The sequence below is a fragment of the Protopterus annectens genome, chromosome 12.part0 (genome assembly GCF_019279795.1).
Source record: "Protopterus annectens isolate FY-2018-M chromosome 12.part0, PAN1.0, whole genome shotgun sequence".
NCBI classification, from domain to species: Eukaryota; Metazoa; Chordata; order Ceratodontiformes; family Protopteridae; genus Protopterus; species Protopterus annectens.
The window spans coordinates 1,328,364,518-1,328,384,697 of record NC_056746.1 but is presented as its reverse complement, the minus strand read 5'-3'; the positions used below and the strand labels follow the sequence as shown (position 1 = coordinate 1,328,384,697).

Here is a 20,180-nt window from a genome sequence, read left to right as displayed (position 1 = left end):
CTATTTAGGATATTCAGGAAAGCTGTACTGAACTGACTTACATCAGCATCTAAGGAGAGGATTTTTGTGAAGTTCCAGTTAACAGATGAAAGGTAGTAATAAATATTTTCGGGTTAAACTTGAAACGGCTACATGTTGTTTTATAAACATGCTGTTTAAGTGGATGAGCAAGATGTATCTGGTTGTATAGACTGAGAGATGACCCTAACAGAGCCTAATATACCTGTGGTGGTGTATTTGCTAGGGTCTGATGCTAGGATCCGATCTAATAGGGAATTTAATTTATTTCTATAAAGAGTGGGGCTATTACTTAGATATGTGAAATCATGTTAAGTTCATGCTAGATGTAATGTAGTTTTTGTCCAGCCAATTAACATTTGCATCATCTAGTAGTATTGTTTCTTGTGGGATTGTTATGGATATAAAAAGTAGGATATCTTCCAGTACAGCTGTATTTTCTCCAGGAAGGAGTTTAAAGGACAGTCATACAAATTTGTTTATAATTGTATACTTTCAGGAAAGTAATGAGAGACTCAGCTGAAGTGAATTTTGGTATTCAGTCTATTAAGGGGAAATGTGATAGCTGTTGGGGAAGCAATGCCACCACTTTTCCTCTATACACATCCATTAAGGATATTACAGCCAGGAGGTGTAATTTCAGAGTTATTTATGCTGGGTTTAAGCCACGTTTCAGTTACAGCGAGAACAGCAGGCTTATGTTGGATAATCCAGATATGTAATTCAGCAGTTTTACTTCTTATGCAGCTAACATTTATGTTAGCAAAAATTAGATTAAAAGGTTGGGGGTTGATCATTGTGGGTTAAAGAAGTGTGTGGAGGAGAATTGTCTTGATGTTCATTGTGATAGGTGGGGTCTTGATTAGTGTGAATGCCTCCTCCAAGAATGATTTTACTATATTGGGGAATTATTGACATGTTTTTTAGAGAGTATTTTTCCATTCAGTTTTGTTTTGGTTTCAGATTAAATGGAGTTACTCAGTCTGTGTATTTGGTGTAAAGATGAGGGCAGTCATTAAATAGGTTTAGATCGATGTATGGGGAGTGTAGGGAGGAAGCATGAATAGGTGGTTGGGACAGATTTGGAGAGATGTTGAGAGCTATTGTAGAGTCATGGTAGGATGAGCAAGCCTAGAAGCAGGAGAAGAATAGAGGATAAAATGAGGAGTGACATGATTAAGTAAAGGGATCTGCGTGTTATAGTGGTCAAGTAGTAGGTAAGTTCGGATCAAAAAGGAAACAAGAAATTACACAGCAGTACAATATTTAATTGTGGGGCATCCGTTAGCTGGTACGGGGTAGGTAGGAAACAAGAAGTTATGTACTCACCATAACGTTCGATGTATGTAGTCCATCTAACCTAACATTCTTACCCGTGGGTACGGAGCCGAATGTCGGCTCCGACTCGGCCATACTTTAGCTCAAAGTCTTTCAACTGGCTGGGCTAAGATGGTATTCCATGCTGCACTGCTCTCTATCCCCAGATCTAGTTTGCTGCGAGCACCAGCACTCACTCTCCATGCATAACAACACCTAAGGAAGGAAGAACAAATCAAGAATGAAGGGAATTTTGAAACCAGGCCTAACCTCTAGATCCTCCAGGATGGGGGAAGGTGGGGGGGGGGGTAAGTAAGAATGTGAGGTGAGATGGACTACATACATCGAACGTTATGGTGAGTACATAACTTCTTGATGTTATGTAGTCCAATCTCGCCTACATTCTTACCCGTGGGACAGCATCCCCAGCACCTAAATCCTGGGAGGCTCAGTGGAATACACTCCTGAGCACTGTGGAACTAAAGGAAGACCTGCCTCTAGATACCACATCTAACTTGTAATGAGTAACAAAGGTGTGAGGAGATGCCCAAGTAGCCGCAGCACAAATATCATCCATAGACAATCTGGCCTGAAAAGCTGTAGACATAGATACAGACCGGGTAGAGTGAGCCTTCACTCAGAACGGTAAATCTCTTCCACCTGAAGTATAAATGAAAGAAATACAACTGGAAATACACCTAGACAACGTGACTTTAGAAACAGGAGACCCAATTCTGTTTTCCGAAAATGAAACAAACAAGTGATCAGATTTTCTGAGGTCCTTCGTTCTGTGCAAATAAAATCGTAATTGTCTGTGCACATCCAACTGATGAAATTTGAATTCTGCCTTGTTCGAGAACTGAGGAAAAACACTGGTAATTCAATGGATTGGTTAAGGTTACTAACTGGCGCTACTTTGGGAAGAAAGGAAGGATTCGGTCTGAGAGAAACCCTGTCCTTATGAAAAGTCAAATAAGGTGGTTTAATTGATAAGGCTTGAAGCTCCGAAACACGTCTGGCTGACGTGATGGCTACCAAAAAGACAGTCTTCCAAGTTAAGAATTTTAAATCACAAGTGGCTGCAGGCTCAAAGGGGGGTGAAGTAAGACCCTGTAAAACAAAGTTTAAGTCCCAAGGCATAACCGGTTCAGAGACAGGAGGACGAAGCAACACAGTGCCTTTCAGGAAAGCTTTACAAAGTCTATGTGCCATTAGACTAGATTCGTCTGCGACGTGAAAAGTAGAAATCACCGCCAACTAGACTTTAATGGTTGCGGCAGCAGATCCCTGGTTGAAAAGCATAGAGAGGAACTCCAACACTGATGAGATTGGAGCTGTGTAAGGGTCAATCTGTTTGGCATGCGCCCAGATGGAAAATCTCTTCTATTTGCTGTAATAAATCTTCCTGGTCGAAAGCTTATGAGAGGAAGATAGAATATGAACCACACCCAGCGAAAAATGGTGAAGCCTAACTAATGACGGAAGTGGAGTAGCCAAGCTGTCAACCGGAGGGTCCAAAGAGAGGGATGGAGCTGCCCTGACATATGAGTCAGTAAGTCTGGTTGTGGGTCCAGAATCCAAGGAGCGTCCATGAGAAAAGGATGGAGAAAGGGGAACCAAATTTGACGAGGCCAGTGTGGAGCAATCAGAATCATTTTGCTTCCCAAGGATTGCGCTTTCTGAATAACCTTTGACAGCAAAGGAACCGGAGGGAAGGCATATAGTAGACCGGAGGGCCAATCGTGGACTACAACGTCCCTGGGTGACTCCCCCTGAGGGGGGATAAGGGTGAAGTAGCTGCTGCATTTGGCATTGAGGGGGCTGGCAAAAAGGTCGCAGCAAGGCTGACCCTACCTGTGGAAAATCTGCTCCACAACTTAACAGTTCAAGGACCACTCGTGAGGCATCAGAATAGCTCTGCTTAGCCTGTCTGCGATCACATTGGACTTACCCGGAAAGTGCGTTGCTACCATAAAACGTTGGGAAGACACTGCCCATTGCCACACTCACATGGCCTCTCTGCAAAGGGGATACGACTTGGTTCCTCCCTGTTTGTTCAGATACCATACCACCGACATATTGTCTGAGTGGATTGCAATAGTCCCAAGAGGAAGAAAGCTCTGAAGTGCTTGCAACGCTAATAGCACTGCTCTCATCTCCAGGACATTGATATGCAGATGCATCTCGTGCTCTTGCCACGTGCCTTTGACTGTCCTGCCTAGATAATGCCACCCCCCCCCCCCCATCTGGGAGGCATCCGTGGTCACTGTGGCAACCGGAGGCAAAGGAACTAAGGGTTTTCCTGCATTGAGGTTGTCGGTGTGAAGCCACCAACTGAGATCCTGTCTGCACCTGTCTGTGAGCAGAATAGGGTGAGAAAGTGGAAGACGTTGAAGAGACCACTGGGCGAAGAGTAGCCACTGAAGGAGCCTCGTATGTAACCTTGCCAGGGGAACTAACATAATCATAGCAGCCATCGTCCCCAACAATTGGAGGACCAATCTCGCCTTCACTCTCCTCAGAGGGAGCAAGGTGCAAATCTGTTGTTGTAAAACTCTGATTCTTTCCTGTGGTAAAAACGCCCACATGAGCACAGTGTCTAATTCGGCGCCTATAAAGGTGACATGCTGCGAGGGCAACAAGGCAGATTTTTTCCAGTTCAAGGTGATGCCCAGCTGTTGACACAGGTTGATAGTGGCATCTCTGGTCTGAAGTAGCAGATGCCTGGTGGTGGCAGTAAGGAGCCAGTCATCCAGGTATGGAAACACTTGGAATCCCTGATGTCTCAAGTGAGCTGTCACCACTGCCATGCATTTGGTAAACACCCTGGGGGCTGTGGTGAGACCAAAGGGCAGGGCTCGAAACTGAAAGTGACTGGCTCCCAGCCAGAAGTGTAGGTGACGTCTGGATGCCCTGTCCATATTTATGTGGTAGTAAGCATCCTTGAGGTCGATGGAGCACATCCACACTTCTTTTCCTAACACTGGGAGAATAGATTGTAAAGTGAACATTCGGAACTTGGACTTTTTCACATGGGTGTTCAATCTGCTGAGATCCAAAATGGGTCTCAGGTCCCCTGTCCTTTTCGGCACCAAAAAGAATCTGGAGTAAGTCCCTAATCTGATTTGGTCTGAGGGGACATATTGGATGGTTCCTTTTTCTAGCAGCTTTGAACCTCTGAAGCTGCAGAATCCCTTTGACTGGGTGGAACATCCGGGATTTTTTTGATTGGAGGGGGAGTTGACAAGAAGGGAATGATATATCCTCCGGAAATTATTCGTAGAACCCATTGGTCCTGGGTGATACCTTGCCAGGCCTCCGGGTATAGTGAGATGCGACCCCCAACTGGCTCCGGAAACGCACAGTCTGGCCTCCCATCAGGAGCAGTGGTAGGGAGAACCACAAAAGGAATCGCGGTCTCCCAAGTTACGAGGGCCTCCTCTGCCCCTAGGGCGGTGGCTACCTGAATAACCACTCCCTCCCCTGCCTCTGGTGGGGGACTCACTTTGTGCATCGGGAAAAAACCTCTGTGATTTCTTGAACCACATTTTCCCACTCCTCTGGGCCTTGGGATAAGGCCTAGAGGGAAGGGAAGGGAAAACTGACTCCTACGGCAGACAGAGTTTTTCCCTCTTGCTCGCATCTAGTGAGAGTGTCTTTCACTTTGGTTCCGAACAAAGAGGAAACATCAAATGGGGCGTTGTTGAATGTAGACTTGAAGGCCTCCGTGAAATGACAAAGGCGCATCCAGGCATGTCTCCTAAGAGCGACTCCTGAACTTGTGCCCTACTCGCTCCCTCTGTTGCATATGAGATCAGCCTCATGGAGGAGTTCGCAATAGAATTGAGGATAGACATCGGAGTGTTGACTTTCTGAGCCTCCGCCTCAGAAACGTTACCCCTTAGAGTATCTCCAAGCTCCTTTAGAAGATCTCTCTGGAGCCATGTAAAGTGTGATAAGTAATTCAGTGACCGCAAAGTAAAGGCCGCTGAAGAAAACATACGCTTCCTGTACCAGTCCATGGTCCTAGACTCCTTGTTAGGGGGATGGACTGTGGAAGAAGTCTCAGCCAATTCCTTCTTGGTGGCCACTGCCACCACCATGGCATCCACAGGGACTCCCTTGGATAGAAATTCCTTACCAGAAGGGGCAGACAAAAATTTATTGGGTCTCCTGGGGACTGGTTCCACAGAATCAGGGGTTTCCCACACCCTTCGACAAACCAGATCCAGAAGCTCGAAGGGTGAAGACACCCAGGAGGCGGAGGGCTGAGCACCAAAGGCCTTCAGGAACACCGACTCCTTTTCGAAGGGGGCTTTGGATGGCCAGTCACCTCTTTGCTTCAAAATCTCTAGGATGTCAGAGACAGAAACATCCTCAGAGGATGACTTAGGGGACCCCTCAGATTCCTCGAGGTCGGTGTCTGACGTGTGAGACTCATCTTGGGAATCTATGTGCTTCCTCTTGCACGTTCTCTTTCTGGGTGGCTCTTTAGGCACAAAATCTGAGGGGCCCTCAGAAATATGGGGACCACTAGTGGGGGTACCCAGAGGCCTTGGGGCTCCACTGTCAAGAGATAAGAGGGCGATCAGAGACCAGCACCGGTGCTGTAGAGGACAGTGTGACCGAACTGTATGATGCCGCTGATGACCTGGCCAGCGCGCTTCGCATGGCCTCGAAAGCTGGTCCCCCCGGGTCCGAAGATCAACCAGCCATGGAAGACGGATTAGAAGGGACCAGGTCCGAAGCCAAGACAGGAGTCAGGATTCCCTGCGCCGAAGCACTGAGAGGGTGACTAGGAGACGAGAGGTGTCCCGAAGCTTCCCCCTCTGGTCCGACCGAGGAATCCTGAGTCCTGAACCCCGTGGACGGCGCCGACAGAGTCGGAGCTGACATCGGAACCGATAAGCCAGGAGGGGCTGTCGGAACCGACCTAGGGACATCAAACGGAGCCGAGCACTCCAGCTCCGAAAGCTGAGATGCGCTCGGAGGTATCGACGCAGGTAGAGGGACCGGCTCCGGAGCCGACTGGGTCGGAGCCGAAAACAATTTAGCCAGTAACGGTGACTGGAAAAGTCTCTGCACCACTCTATCGACATCCACATCTGATAAGGTCCTGGGGGATTTAGAGGATAGGGAAGGAGAACGAGACCTCCTCTCTGAAGGAGACCTGCGAGGAGGAGATACTGGCCTAATGCTAGGCGACCGGCTCTGAACAGCCTCCGAGAGAATAGGAGCCGAAGTAGGTTCCATAGCAACAGACACTTCCTGCGGCCCTGAGGACAATGGAGCCGAGGATGTCATTGAAGATTTAGCTGTTTTCTCTGGTGGCTCCGAGGATACTGATGGAGCCGGGGATCACTTTTTAGCCTTAGACGTTTAAGCTTTAGATGGAGAAGACATAAAGCTGGAAGCTGTCTCCAAACTCTCCTCAAAGGAGGGTTTCAGAAGTCCTTTCAAAATCAGTTTGTTCTTCCTTTCCTGAAGAAACGCGGGCTAAAAGCATGACAAAAAGTGCACGATTCCTGGAGGTGAATCGCTCCCAGAGAGTACACACAGAGTGTCCATCAGTGATAGACATCTTATAACTGCACTTCGTGCACGTCTTAAAGCCTGAGGGCTTATGCTCCTTAGTATCTTTAGACATAGTCACTACAAAAACTGAGTCACTAACCCAATAACCAGACCAACGGTCAATCAGCCACAAGCGCGGGAACAGAACAAACAGACAGTACACCAAAAAGACCTCTAACTTAAGCGGTCCTAGAACACAAGGACAAGAGGTAGGACTAGTTCCTCTAAATTAAACGGTCTTAGCCCAAGGGAAGGTAAGTTAGCACACAAAGGTAAGCGAGGGGACAGACTAGGTCCTCTAACTGAAACGGGCCTAGCCCGTTGGAAACAGCTAGTGGGATACGACAAGAAACACGCTAAGAGAAGGAAAAAAAATCTACTTTTCTACAAACACACTCAAAGATAACACACAAACAGCTATGAAAATAGCTTTTTTTTTTTTTCAAAAACTTCTCCGCTATAAAGATGAAAAGAATACTTGGCCACAGCCAAGAGCGAGACCACGTCCGAGCTACACGAGCGGCAAACGAGATCTGGGGATAGGGAGCAGTGCAGCATGGGATACCATCTTAGCCCAGCCAATTGAAAGACTTTGAGCTAAAGTATGGCTGAGTCGGAGCCGACATTCAGCTCCGAACCCACGGGTAAGAATGTAGGCGAGATTGGACTACATAACATGAAGTATTTTCTATGAAGGAAGAGGATTAGGTTGTCCTGGTATCTTCTTTGGAATGTAAGGAAAAGAGGGGTTTAAAAGGCTAGAGTTTGAGGATGTAGGCCAAAACCCAAAGGGTAGGCTGAAATTAAGATGATTTTATCAAATCATGTGGGAAAACTCTAATACACTGACAAACCCATTATGGAATAGTTGGAATAAAATGCTAGATCACCCTCTTTCACAAGATGAGTGGGAGTTCTGGTTTAAAATTGTTCATAATAAACAGTGGCTAGTTTTATCACAATTTACCTTTGTTAAACTACTGTATTAATGGCACCTTCCACCTGAGATTTTACTTAAGAACTAGGCCAAGGAAAATTACTGCTGGGGCTGTAATGCACAGGGAGCTAATTATCCGCCCCTAACCTGGCACTGACAATGTGTAAAACAAGTACGGCACTGGGTTATGGATGGGATAGTTTGGGCAATACGAATGAAACTTCCCGAAAGGATGGATGTTAATTTTTGGCTACTTAGTATTACCACCATAAATACAAGGATAGACTTTACAGATTACCTATGGATTTATACGATTATCTCTACATTGCTATCCTGTTTAGTCATCCGTTGGAAGGATGTATCGGGAATGGACTTTTCTGTGTTTCATAGACTATACTACAGACTAATCAAATGGTTGCAAGGGAAGACTGACATGCACAGAAGGGATGAGTACTGGAGTACTTTTGTTCAGCAATTGCACTGAAATGGCATTTTGTCCCTAATGAGGTTGTAGTACATTGTTCAATAGTTATGACGTTCTGGAATGATGACTGATTGTTACTGTATCACAACTGGTTCTTTTTTTTTTTATCCTGAATAAACAGATTTAGAACAAATATCTTGGAAAGGAAGAAGGCACAGCTAATTACGAAATGTAATATTTTAAAACTAAATGGTCTTAACACTGACTTGAACTGGAAGAGATTAGTTTAGAAAATAATAAACTGTTTCTATGGTTGCAAATTCAACTGTTAACCATTAGTTGGAGTTAATGATGTTATTTGTTAATTGATTTTAATATATAAACTTACTTTTTTGGGGTGTTACACCTCTTGAAGGTCAGTTGCAACAGAGGAGATAGGTGCTATTAAATAAGTTTTTTCATCTGCCAATACTTTTTTGTCATTGTCATTAATTTGATTTAATTTTTGTATATCCATCCAACCATCCATCCACAACTCCTTTTTCCCATTTTTGCACATGGGGTTAGGGTGTTACTTCAACAGTGACAATCATCTAGAGCCAAGGTTTATACCACCAGGTGGCTAGCTCTACCTCAGTAGTTCTTCCACACCATACACTCTCATGCAGACTGACCATTATGGCCAATTCACCTACTGCATGTGTTTGGAATGTGGGAGGAAACCGCAGCACACGGAGGAAACCCACACGAACACTGGGAGGACATGCAGACTCGGCACAGAAGGCAACCTAGCTGAGAACCAAACTGGGGAGCCTTTTGCTGTGAGGGTACAACACTACCTGCTGCACCACTGTGCCACCCCATATAATTTTTAATTTGTTGTGTAAAATGACTGCTAACCAAAAGACTGCGAGTTTATGAATATGTCTGAAGTTACAGGGGGAACATCTTGTCCTGAACAAAAAGAAAACATCTGAAGGGAAGTAAGAAAAACTACCTAGTAACATTCATACACATGACAAGGATCACATAAGATTAATCTTTAGAGAATATGGGACTGCTTTATATTTCTGAAGTACTCTCCTATTAATTTCAGTATTATATTCAAACTTGTTACTGTAACTACTAAAATGTTTGCCATTCAACTTTTTGTACATTTCTCACTGACTGTTACTGTATATATCTGCTGCTTGTATGTTATATGCAACCTGGGTTGAGCCTGAAATTGTTCTATATCGGTCATTGCTTTACTCTGGTAAACAAATGTAAAATAAAAAATAAGCAGAAAAGGCCTGAACTTTTGAAGCATAATACAAGCAGAGTTGGGTCACAAGTTGTTTGTTACAGAGTGTAATCCAAGACAGCTAACAGTACATTTATTAAAGTTTTATAGTGTTTAATAATTTGCTGCTTTTGTCAAACAATATCAATACGTCAATAACTCATATAGCAGCAGCAGCATGCCCCAAGTCAAATAGCTTCCATACAAAATAACAGACATACGCATAACCACAGAATCATAGCAGAATACTAAGCTAATGACCCTAAACAGCTTTTTAAAGCCTAGCCCTCCTTCCCAGAAGCATTGGGCAGGCTGACATCCCTTAGTGTGTGCGTGTGTGTGTGTGGTGGGGGGTATATACACTATGTGTGTGGGTGGAATATATAAAATTATGTTTTTCTGTATATAAAAAAAAACAAAAAAACAACTGTAAACAAAAAGTTACATGACTCGTACATAAAAGTAACAGCAAACTGATACAAGCTTAATACTATAACAAGACATGGTAAGCTCACTGTCCTGAGCTGGGTAAGCCACTGGTATATTCCAGGCCATGTCTAGATGAAAAGCCTCACGTAGCATCAGCAATTTCCTTTTAGCTCTCACAGTAATGGAAGAGTTCGTCACATCCTTGGGTACCTTCTGCTTCCATACTGAAGTAAGGCCTGTACAAACAGCAGTATTGTGTCTCCCTTTATTATAAGACACATTAAAGCTCCCTTTGTAGCTCAATATTTTCCTGACATAAAGTGGTTCTTCATGCCACCATTCCTTTCATATATTCTTCTAAACAGATTACAGACAAATGCAGCTGCTTCGTGGTCATAATTTAACAAATGTGGCATCATGGTGTAACAACAGCAATGTCCAAAGTAGCTTAACAATCAGGATGACTGGGGTTAAGCACTATTCAGTGGTCTGAATAATTTTCCATACCCTGCCCTGTTTACCTACTTTTTTATTTTTTATGCCTCGGATGGCCTAAGGGGTTGGGAGGATGGTCTAATGGTTAAGGTGTTTGCCTTGCAAGCACAAGGTTCAGGGTTTGAGTCTCACAAGGGATAATTGGCTAGGCTTAAAATGGCTCTCAAGGGCAGTTAGCTTAGTACTAACCTATGAACCTATGGATAACTGTGAACTTAAATGGGAAGTGAGGTTAGATTCTACTCACTATCCAGGGTTTAATGATGCTTGTTCCATCAACCTTATTTATATACTACTCAGCGACAGCTCCTTGTGGTCCTGCAGAGTGGTGCTAGCAGCAGAGAACTGAAAAAAGCGACTACTTTCCAGATTTAAGTATATTTGTGCTGTTTCTACCTGTGCGACCTTCTTTGCTTGCTGTAAACGAAGTTTTAACTGCTATTTTATCTGTATTTAGCGTTTTATTACCTGCACTTAAAGTTTGTTTGTTTAATTTTACTGTTAAGGCTGCCCACTCAAGTGCGCTAGCCTGTGCATTTAATATACTGCTGTTTCCCTGCATTTTTCTGTAGCTTTCTTACAAAAAAAAAAATAAAAATATCCTTGTTTTCCCGCCTTTCCTTGACTAGAATAGTCCATTATACAGGTTTTGCTGTATTCTGGACTTTGGGATAGTTCCTATGTTGCCCATTGCCTTACTTGGATAGAAGGAAGTTTCTTTTTTCACCAGTGGGAGTGGGGAGCCTTGAGCAGGCTATCTGTCCCTGAAGGAGTGACCTCAGCACAAGATCTAGTAGTAATTGGTCGTTTTGGACCATTTCTAGCTCTTTTGAAGTTCCCTGTATAAAAATCCGCCTCTGAGCGGTTTTTTTTTCGACTATACTACTCAGCGACAGCTCCTCGTGGTCCTGCAGAGTGGTGCTAGCAGCAGAGAACTGAAAAAAGCGACTACTTTCCAGATTTAGGTATATTTTTGCTGTTTCTACCTGTGCGACCTTCTTTGCTTGCTGTAAACGAAGTTTTAACTGCTATTTTATCTGTATTTAGCGTTTTATTACCTGCACTTAAAGTTTGTTTGTTTAATTTTACTGTTAAGGCTGCCCACTCAAGTGCGCTAGCCTGTGCATTTAATATACTGCTGTTTCCCTGCATTTTTCTGCAGCTTTCTTACAAAAAAAAAAAAAACAAAAAAATATCCTTGTTTTCCCGCCTTTCCTTGACTAGAATAGTCCATTATACAGGCTTTGTTGTATTATGGAGTTTGGGATAGTTCCTGTGTTGCCCATTGCCTTACTTGGATAGAAGGAAGTTTCTTTGCTCACCAGTGGGAGTGGGGAGCCTTGAGCAGCCTATCTGTTCCTGAAGGAGTGACCTCAGCACAAAATCTAGTAGTAATTGGTCATTTTGGACCATTTCTAGCTCTTTTGAAGTTCCCTGTATAAAAATCCGCTATGCTGCTTTTATGCTGACAGCGCATAGAGCAGCGCCGGTTAAACAAGTTTAAACTATTTCTGGCTCCGCCAAGTCTGCTCTTCAGTTTTTCCCTTAAAACCACTCTACCTTCAATTAAATCAGTCTATTCTCTATCTAAAATGCCCAGCACTTGCTCTTAAAGCATTTTTACACAGGTAAAGCACTCAAACAAAAGAAAGCACTACATCCACCTACAATCCCCTTGAGTACCCATTTCCCTTTAGGTCCTTTCTGACTCAGTTACTCAGCAATCCCTTACACTATTCTAGCATATCGAGAGGTCAATTACTGGCATCCTCTCCAGTTCAGCTGGTGAATCTGGGAATCTTGAGGCAATGTTACAACTGCCTCATGTACACATACAACCAACAAATACAAATATATGTGAGAGATGCAACTATATAGCCAAACTGGAGGCTGAGCTCTCTCGACTCAGTACTGGCAAGACCAGTCAGGAGGAGAAGGTAACCACACACACCACAAACCCAGTCTCACATAGACCAAACAAAACTGCAAACCAAACACATAAACCCACAAAGACATACTCGGAGGCTCTAATTAAAAATCTACCAAAACAGTAGAGGCCTCCAAAGCAGACATCCAAGAAACCACTACCTCAAAACATAGCACATGCAACACATATTTCTCAAAGTCAGTGTGCCAAACAGTCACAGCCCTTAAGGCCAAACAACATGCCTGATACACTTGTAATAGGTGACTCTATAGTCAGACACACTGACGTCCCGCTCACCAGACTGAACAAGGAAAAGGTTACAGTAAGCTGCCTGTTGGGCGCTAGAATCCGCCACATAACACAAGCACTCAAGTCACTCCAAAGCAAATACAAATATGACTCAGTCACTGTTCATGCAGGCGTGAATGACCTGAGATGTACCTCCCTGGACTACATGAAAAGAGACATAGAGGAGCTCTCAGATTATGTAGCCCAGGCCGGTATGACCCTGACCCCGAGCAGCATCTTACCCTCACCAAGAATGATGCCACAGTACAAAGACAAAATGATCAGCTTTAATAATTGGCTCAATTACTGGTGTCATTCTAGGGGGATCCAATGCCTGTCTGCTTGGGATGACATGCTTGACAAGCCACGCTGCTTTGCAAGGCACGGCTTGCACCTGTCACCCCTAGGCTTCCAGATATTGGCAAAGGCTCTTGCCACCCCCATAGTGCCTTTTTTAGGCAAGGCTCAAAAGACAAACCCACCTCCCTAAAAAACACAAGTTGAAAAAAACTAAGGGTAATGCTGCTCAATGCCAGAAGTCTAAACCTCAAGATGCAGGATCTCGAAGCCCTCCTCAGTATGGAGAGCATCAATGTCTGTGCAGTGACTGAAACCTGGTTCAAGGCTCCTGAAAGCACCCCAGCACTACCAGGTTATACCTCATATCATGCTTTTCGGCCCCATAACTTGGACCGAACCACAAAGGGAGGGGGAGTGTCCATATTCATCAAAGACACCCACACCTCTAGGTTAGTGGCAACGCACAAAGCATCGGAGACCATCCATGTGCAACTAACCGTAGGCAAAACTGACCTACAGTTTGTAGCATGCTACAGACCACCCTCTCAAACTCAGGAACCCCACTCAGCCTTCCTGAAGACACTGGAGAGTATGAATGTCTCTCCAAATACCATCATATTGGGAGACTTCAACTACCCAAACATAGACTGGGAGCATTACTCATGCCCCAACACCCTAGCCCAAAGGTTCCTAGAATTCATAAACTCAAATGCGATGGAACAACTAGTCGCCACTCCCACAAGAGGAGATAATATACTAGACCTGATCATCACAAACATGGGGACACAATGCTCCACACCGGAAGTATACCCCTCACTGGTGAGATCAGACCATAAACTAATCTCACTGGAAATCCACATCCCGCCCCCACCCCCAGCACAAAAGACCACAGTGAGGAACTTCTCAAAAGCTGACTTCACACTTAAGACTGAAGTGGTATCCTTCAAGGCCCCTGGGCCAGTGGAAACCACAGCCCACACCGCTGTTTCCTTTATACACGCCTTATACGGACACCTTCAAGAATGCATGGATCATGCAATCCCAAATAAAACCAAGACCCTTTCCCCCAAAGGCAGGCGTCCTGTCTGGTGGACCCCAGCCATAAACAAACTTTACAACAGGAGGAGGAAGCTACTACAGGACAGAGCAAAATCCCAAAAAGGTAAGGCATCTCTGATCAGTACTAGCAAAAAACTACGATCACTCATAAAATCATCCAAGGCCAACTTTGAGAGAAAAATCACAAAAGACACTAAAGATAATCACAAGGCCTTCTTTAGTTATGTTAGAAACCTGGGTGGAAACTCCCAGATATGCTCAGAGTTAGTTCAAAATGACAAAAAATACACTGAACCCACAGATATTGCTAACATACTGGCTGACAGGTTCAGTGCAAATTTCTCCCCCCCCCCCCCAAAAGGAGAAATATCTATCCCAGCTGAATGTAGCCTCCCTGACATCACAGATGTCCAGGTGAGAGCTGCCCTCTCCAAAGCTAAAAACACAGCATCAATGGGACCAGACGGTGTCCCGGGTTGCGTGCTACATGAGCTCCAAGAGGAACTAAACTCGCACATAAGGCTGCTGTTTAATCTTAGTCTTACTACAGGAAACGTACCCAAAGAACAGCATACAGCAACAGTGGTTCCACTCCACAAAGGAGGTGCTTCTATGGACCCTGGAAATTACCGCCCCATAAGCTTGATGAGCCTGGTCTGCAAAGCTATGGAGAGGATCATTATGGAACTCATAAACAAAGACATTGGGGACCTACAGACACTTGATCCTATCCAATTCGGCTTTGTTAAGGGCAGATCCTGCCTTTTAAACCTGGTCGACATTTTTGAAACGGTCACTAAGGCCATTGATGAGGGTACGGCAGTTCACACAGCCTACCTTGACCTTGCAAAAGCCTTCAACACAATACCCCACTCGGGCATCATAGACAAGCTCACCAGCTTAAATGTAAACCCATATGTCATAAGATGGGTTGCAAACTGGCTAAAGGACAGAACCCACAAGGTCAGAATTGCTGGAGCCATGTCAGACTCTAAGCCAGTCACAAGTGGTGTCCCACAGGGCTCGGTCCTGGGACCCCTCTTGTTCCGCATTTATTTTTCAGAAGTACAAGCAAACATAGGAGGATTGTAGCTGACAAAGTTCGCAGATGACTGCAAGCTGGGCGCCATAATTGATACCCCAGGGGACACTAGCATCCTTCAGAAAGGCCTCACAGAAACGGATAACTGGTGCCAGAGCCATGGCCTTAAACTGAACGCCAAAAAATGTATAGTCATACCCTTTGGGAAAAACAAAGTACCCACAAACTACCACATAGGTGGTAATCCATTAATTATGGAAGAAGTAATCAGGGACCTAGGGACCCAAGTTGACAGTGACCTCTCATTTGACACCCACATTGCCAAGGTGGTTAGGAGGACCTTCTATATTGCCCACCTTATCATGAAAGGATTCACATCTAGATTAAGAGAGGTCATTGTGCCCCTATACTCTTCCCTTATCAGGCCCATGATTGAGTACAATGCCTCATTTGGTATGTACCTTACCCGGCACCTGCAGCAGTTAGAAAGACCCCAGAAGTACCTCACCAAGATGATCAAGGGTCTCAAACATATGTCATATGCTGCCAGACTAAAGAAACTCCAGCTCTATTCAGTCGCATACCACCTACTCAGAGGAGCTCTATGCCTGACGTACAAGGCCATGTCCAATCCGGAATTAATGGACATGCTCCACCTGAAAAAATCCAAATCCACCAGAGGCACGAGAGCGAGAGACTTGAACCTCAACACAGAAATAAATAGGACATGCTGGAGGGACAGATTCATAACCCAGAGGCTCCCTCCCTGGAACAGAATCCCACTCCATGTTAGGCAGAGCCCCTCACTGACTCTCTTCAAGAGAAATCTTGACGAGTGGATGGGAGATCGTAGGTTTACCCCGGGGGTCATCTCTGAGTCACTACTAGACAGAGGAACAGTAAACTAAACCCTAAATGGGCACAGTATTATCATTCCAAGGGGTGGCGGAAGCCACACACACACACTGGCTAGGCTTATAAATGCCCTAGGGCAGATAGCCTAGTATGAACCTATGAACCTATTTGCTTGTCCTTACTGTTTTACTTGTTCCCCTGTGCTACTTCTGCCATTCCAGATGAATAAAATACATTTCTTTTGACAACTTCACACTTTCATGATGTTTATTTTGCTTTCACTTTTTGTTATCACTAATCTGTCATATTCCAGCACTCATATACCCTCTCCTGCTATTGTTCATATTGTTTTACTCTGCCGTACTGTTATTCTGAAGAAAAAAAGTTTTTGTATGTTTCATTATTATTACCAATCATATCTGATAACAAAAGTGTTAACATATTATCACTATACAAAAACAGTTTTGCTTAATGTAAAAGATAAATTGCGAAAAATAAATATTACTAAGGAAATGAGAAAGTACAGTGTAGGTAACTTATCATATTAGCTATTCAAAAAGATCTCAGCTGGAGTATTCCTTACTAGACGGACTTCACTACTAGGTGTCCCATCTCTGACGCCAGCATTCAAGAGCTCAGATTCCTTCCCACAATACATTGTGCATGTCTGCTCTTCAGCACACCAAAGCATACTAGTGTAAGAGAGGGACATACTCTCCAGCTATACTATACAACAATGCAATAAAAACAGCAAAACAATCCCCAGAAATTTGGGGGAGTTATCAAATGCCTAATAAAGCCTGGACAGATCTTAACGCCAGCTCCAACCACAACAAATTCCACAGATAAATTAATTCACACTGTATCAACTCTATACTCTCCCTAGTAAAAACACAACAGCAAGACCACCATCTATTCCTAATGAATTAGACAGAACCTTCAATTCCTTTTCAATTAAACCAGTTCAAACTAATACCACCAAAAACATATTTCTAAACTCAAGTCCTCTACCCTTGCAGCTGTCCAACTCCCCAGTGAATTTCTAAAGCTAGCAGCAGATGCCATCTCCTACCCTATATATCTCCCCTAATAAACCATTCCATTGCTAACAGGACACCCCCAAATTCTGGAAGGTCTCTCATATTACCCCTCTTCACAAAGGCGGCTCCTCTACTGAGTTCTCAAACAATAGGCCAATTGCTCTCTTTCCTCCCACAAACAAGATTCTTGAAAAAGGCATGCACATATCAACATGGCTTCAGACCTAAACACAGTACAACCACTGCCGTTGTTAGTTTTACAAACTGAATCAACCAGCTTTGAAATGACAACCAGCTCATCTTGTCTATCTTTCTTGATATGTCTGAGGTCTTTGATATGGTATCCCACTAAAAACTACTAAATGAGCCAGCTTCTTTAAACCTAACCCAGCAGTCCTCTTCTCGTACCTCAGCTACTTAACTGACCGCCAACAGACAGTTAAGTGGCAAAATGAACTCTCCACCCTATTATCGGTCTCAGTAGGAGTACCCCAAGGCTTAATTCTTGGTCCACTGTTCTTCACCATATTCATCAAAGGTTCAGCAGAGCCACCCAGCATGCAACCATCGTTCAATACTCAGACAACTCCTCCTTCATATGTTCAGTTCCCTCCCTACCAGAACTCCTACAAACAACCCAACAATCTTTCCAAGACATTGAAAAATACTTCTCAGACTCTCAACTCATACGCAATCCAAATAAAACAAAGCTCATGCTCTTCACTATTAGCAAAGTTCCTGATAACATTCCCCCTTCACCATCTACTCAGCCAATAAAACTAAAAACTGAAGCTGTCCAGCACACCAAACTTCCTGGAGTCACAACTGACAACAACCTTACTCTATCAAAAAGTCCACATTAAGCTAGGCTCACTATACAGAGTCAAGCCATACCTAATCAAGGCCACTAGACATTCCATATCTAGGACTCATCTATTCTCTACCCTTCTATATGCCTCACCAATATTCACTAATCTCAGAAACTCAGATTTAAATAAACTGGAGTCCTGCTATAACAAAATCACAAGATTCTCTACTAACGTCCCTTACAGATCACATCACTGCACAGCACTTCATAAACTAAACTGGATTGAACTACCTAATCTCTAATTCCTCAACCGACTTTTATTCATTCTATCTTCCTCTATCCAGACAACTGTCCAGTACTCAAAAGCTTTGTGCTGCCCTACTCAAACAAATTACAACTTAAAGTAACTAAATTTAATAATTGTTAAGGTAACTCTATCCTCCCAACAAATATCTAAGTCCTGGATAATTGTTAGGGTAACTCTCTATCCTCCCACTAAATATCTAAGTCCTGGAATTTCATGCCTCAACAATACTAAATTCTAGCAACACATCCACATTTAAACTGCTGCATAAGGAACACCTAACCAAAAAACTGGCTTTGCTCCTGCACTAATCCAGGGTGATCATTCTGTCCTTCCTTGTTCTTACAACCAAAATATCTCTTCTCTTACTAAATTCTAACATCTATACTATTTCTTCTCTCAGTGAATTCCGATTTCTCTCTACCTATCTCAAGCAAACTACTACTCCTGTTTTTATCTACTGTACCTATCTCAAGCTTCCTATATTTTCGTACTATTCCCCTCCTCCTTGTACTTCATCTCAATAGTGCCTTAGCAATCACTGTTTAGAACAACAAACACGAGCATAGCAACAATCAGCCGTATTCTTGTTCATATACCATACACGTATCTCATAAATATTTACCATCAGAACAATGATATTTATCATGACTGATCAGTCATTTCTCTATGAAGGCACAAGCTATTTCATGCTAGTTTATTTGTTAGCTTTCTTTTTTTCCACTTTATATTACTCTCTCAGTTTTTATTGTGTATGTATAAACTATTTAATATCTATATTTACCAAAGTTATGTACTCTTGATTGTTAATGATTTCTTGTATTGTTTTTAATGTGTGTTTGTAATGCAGCTTTTCTCTCCGGGCTTCCACTGAAAAAAGGGCCACTGGTTCAGTTGGACATCTCCGATAAACAACTGCAAAATAAATAAATACATTTTAGAACTTTCTTGTCCATAAGCAGTACTAGCTAAGTATAGCTAGGTCAAGGAAGAAGTTGTACAGAAACCCATCTGGGACTATCAAGTAATATTACCTGGCTGTTAGAAAAAAACACCTAAGTAAAAACAAGGCTGCAGTAAGGTATTCCTCTCAATCCCTCCAATGAAATAGTCAGACTTAGGCTAAAACAAGGACGGGATGGTAGAAGGAAAATGATAAGTTAGGCAAATGAAATGGGGACCCCATTCTAGCCATATAGAAGAAATGTACAGGGTCCTCTATAGATGGGATGATGGGATAGAGATAGTACTACAACAATGATCTTCTCAAACATCTACTATCATAACAAATTATCTACCTACACAATTGTACTATGTTCTTTATAACGTCACTGTTGCAGTACTCCTTACTGCTGGGATGATAACCAGAACTTTATGCTATGCGGGTGGTGGGCTCAGACAGGCGACTACTGTTCAGGATGTCTTACAGAATAGCTAGCTCTGGCAAATCCTGCTCTTGCTCTCGAATGAGTACTTGGTGAAGGTGTGGACAGATATCTAGGTGGAAGTTTCTAGAAGTGACTGGGTATTTATCCCTTGCACAGAAAACACTGTGGTGGCTGGGGCCCTGGTACTGTGAGTAATAGCTGTTTGCCATTATCTGTGCAACACAAATGAATGCAAAATGGGTGTGCAATTTGGAGGTGATTTGTTTAGATAAAGGTTCTCTTTTTTTTTTCTTTTCAGAGACAGAAACAAATAGCTGCTTTGTCTTCCCAGAGTTCTTGGTCCTATCTAGGTAGAACCTTAACTGCCTGTGCACATCTAGATACCCCACTGAACTTCCTACTTTGTTAACCCTCAGCAGAATGACCAGATGAGAGACTAGAAAGATGACTGACATTTTTGAGAGCTCACAATGTGCCTCCCAGTTTCAAAAGCAAATGTCACCACCTCCTCATTAACAGTTTGAACATTTATCAACTGGTGATGATTCAGCATTCAAATTAAAAACAAAATTCTGATGTATAACGTTTCCAGTTACAGTACTGAAAGTACACATTGTCCTTTACCTAACTAGCTACTTCCATGATATACTGAAATACCTACAGCACTCTCTGCCTTACTTTATGCAATAAATT

At 43.4% G+C, this 20,180-nt stretch overlaps 1 protein-coding gene across 1 annotated transcript in view; it reads right to left on the bottom strand.

Moving 5' to 3' along the window:
- Positions 1 to 20,180, bottom strand: part of ACTR5 (actin related protein 5) — a 285,428-nt gene that overhangs the window by 27,609 nt on the left and 237,639 nt on the right. The window lies entirely within an intron of this gene.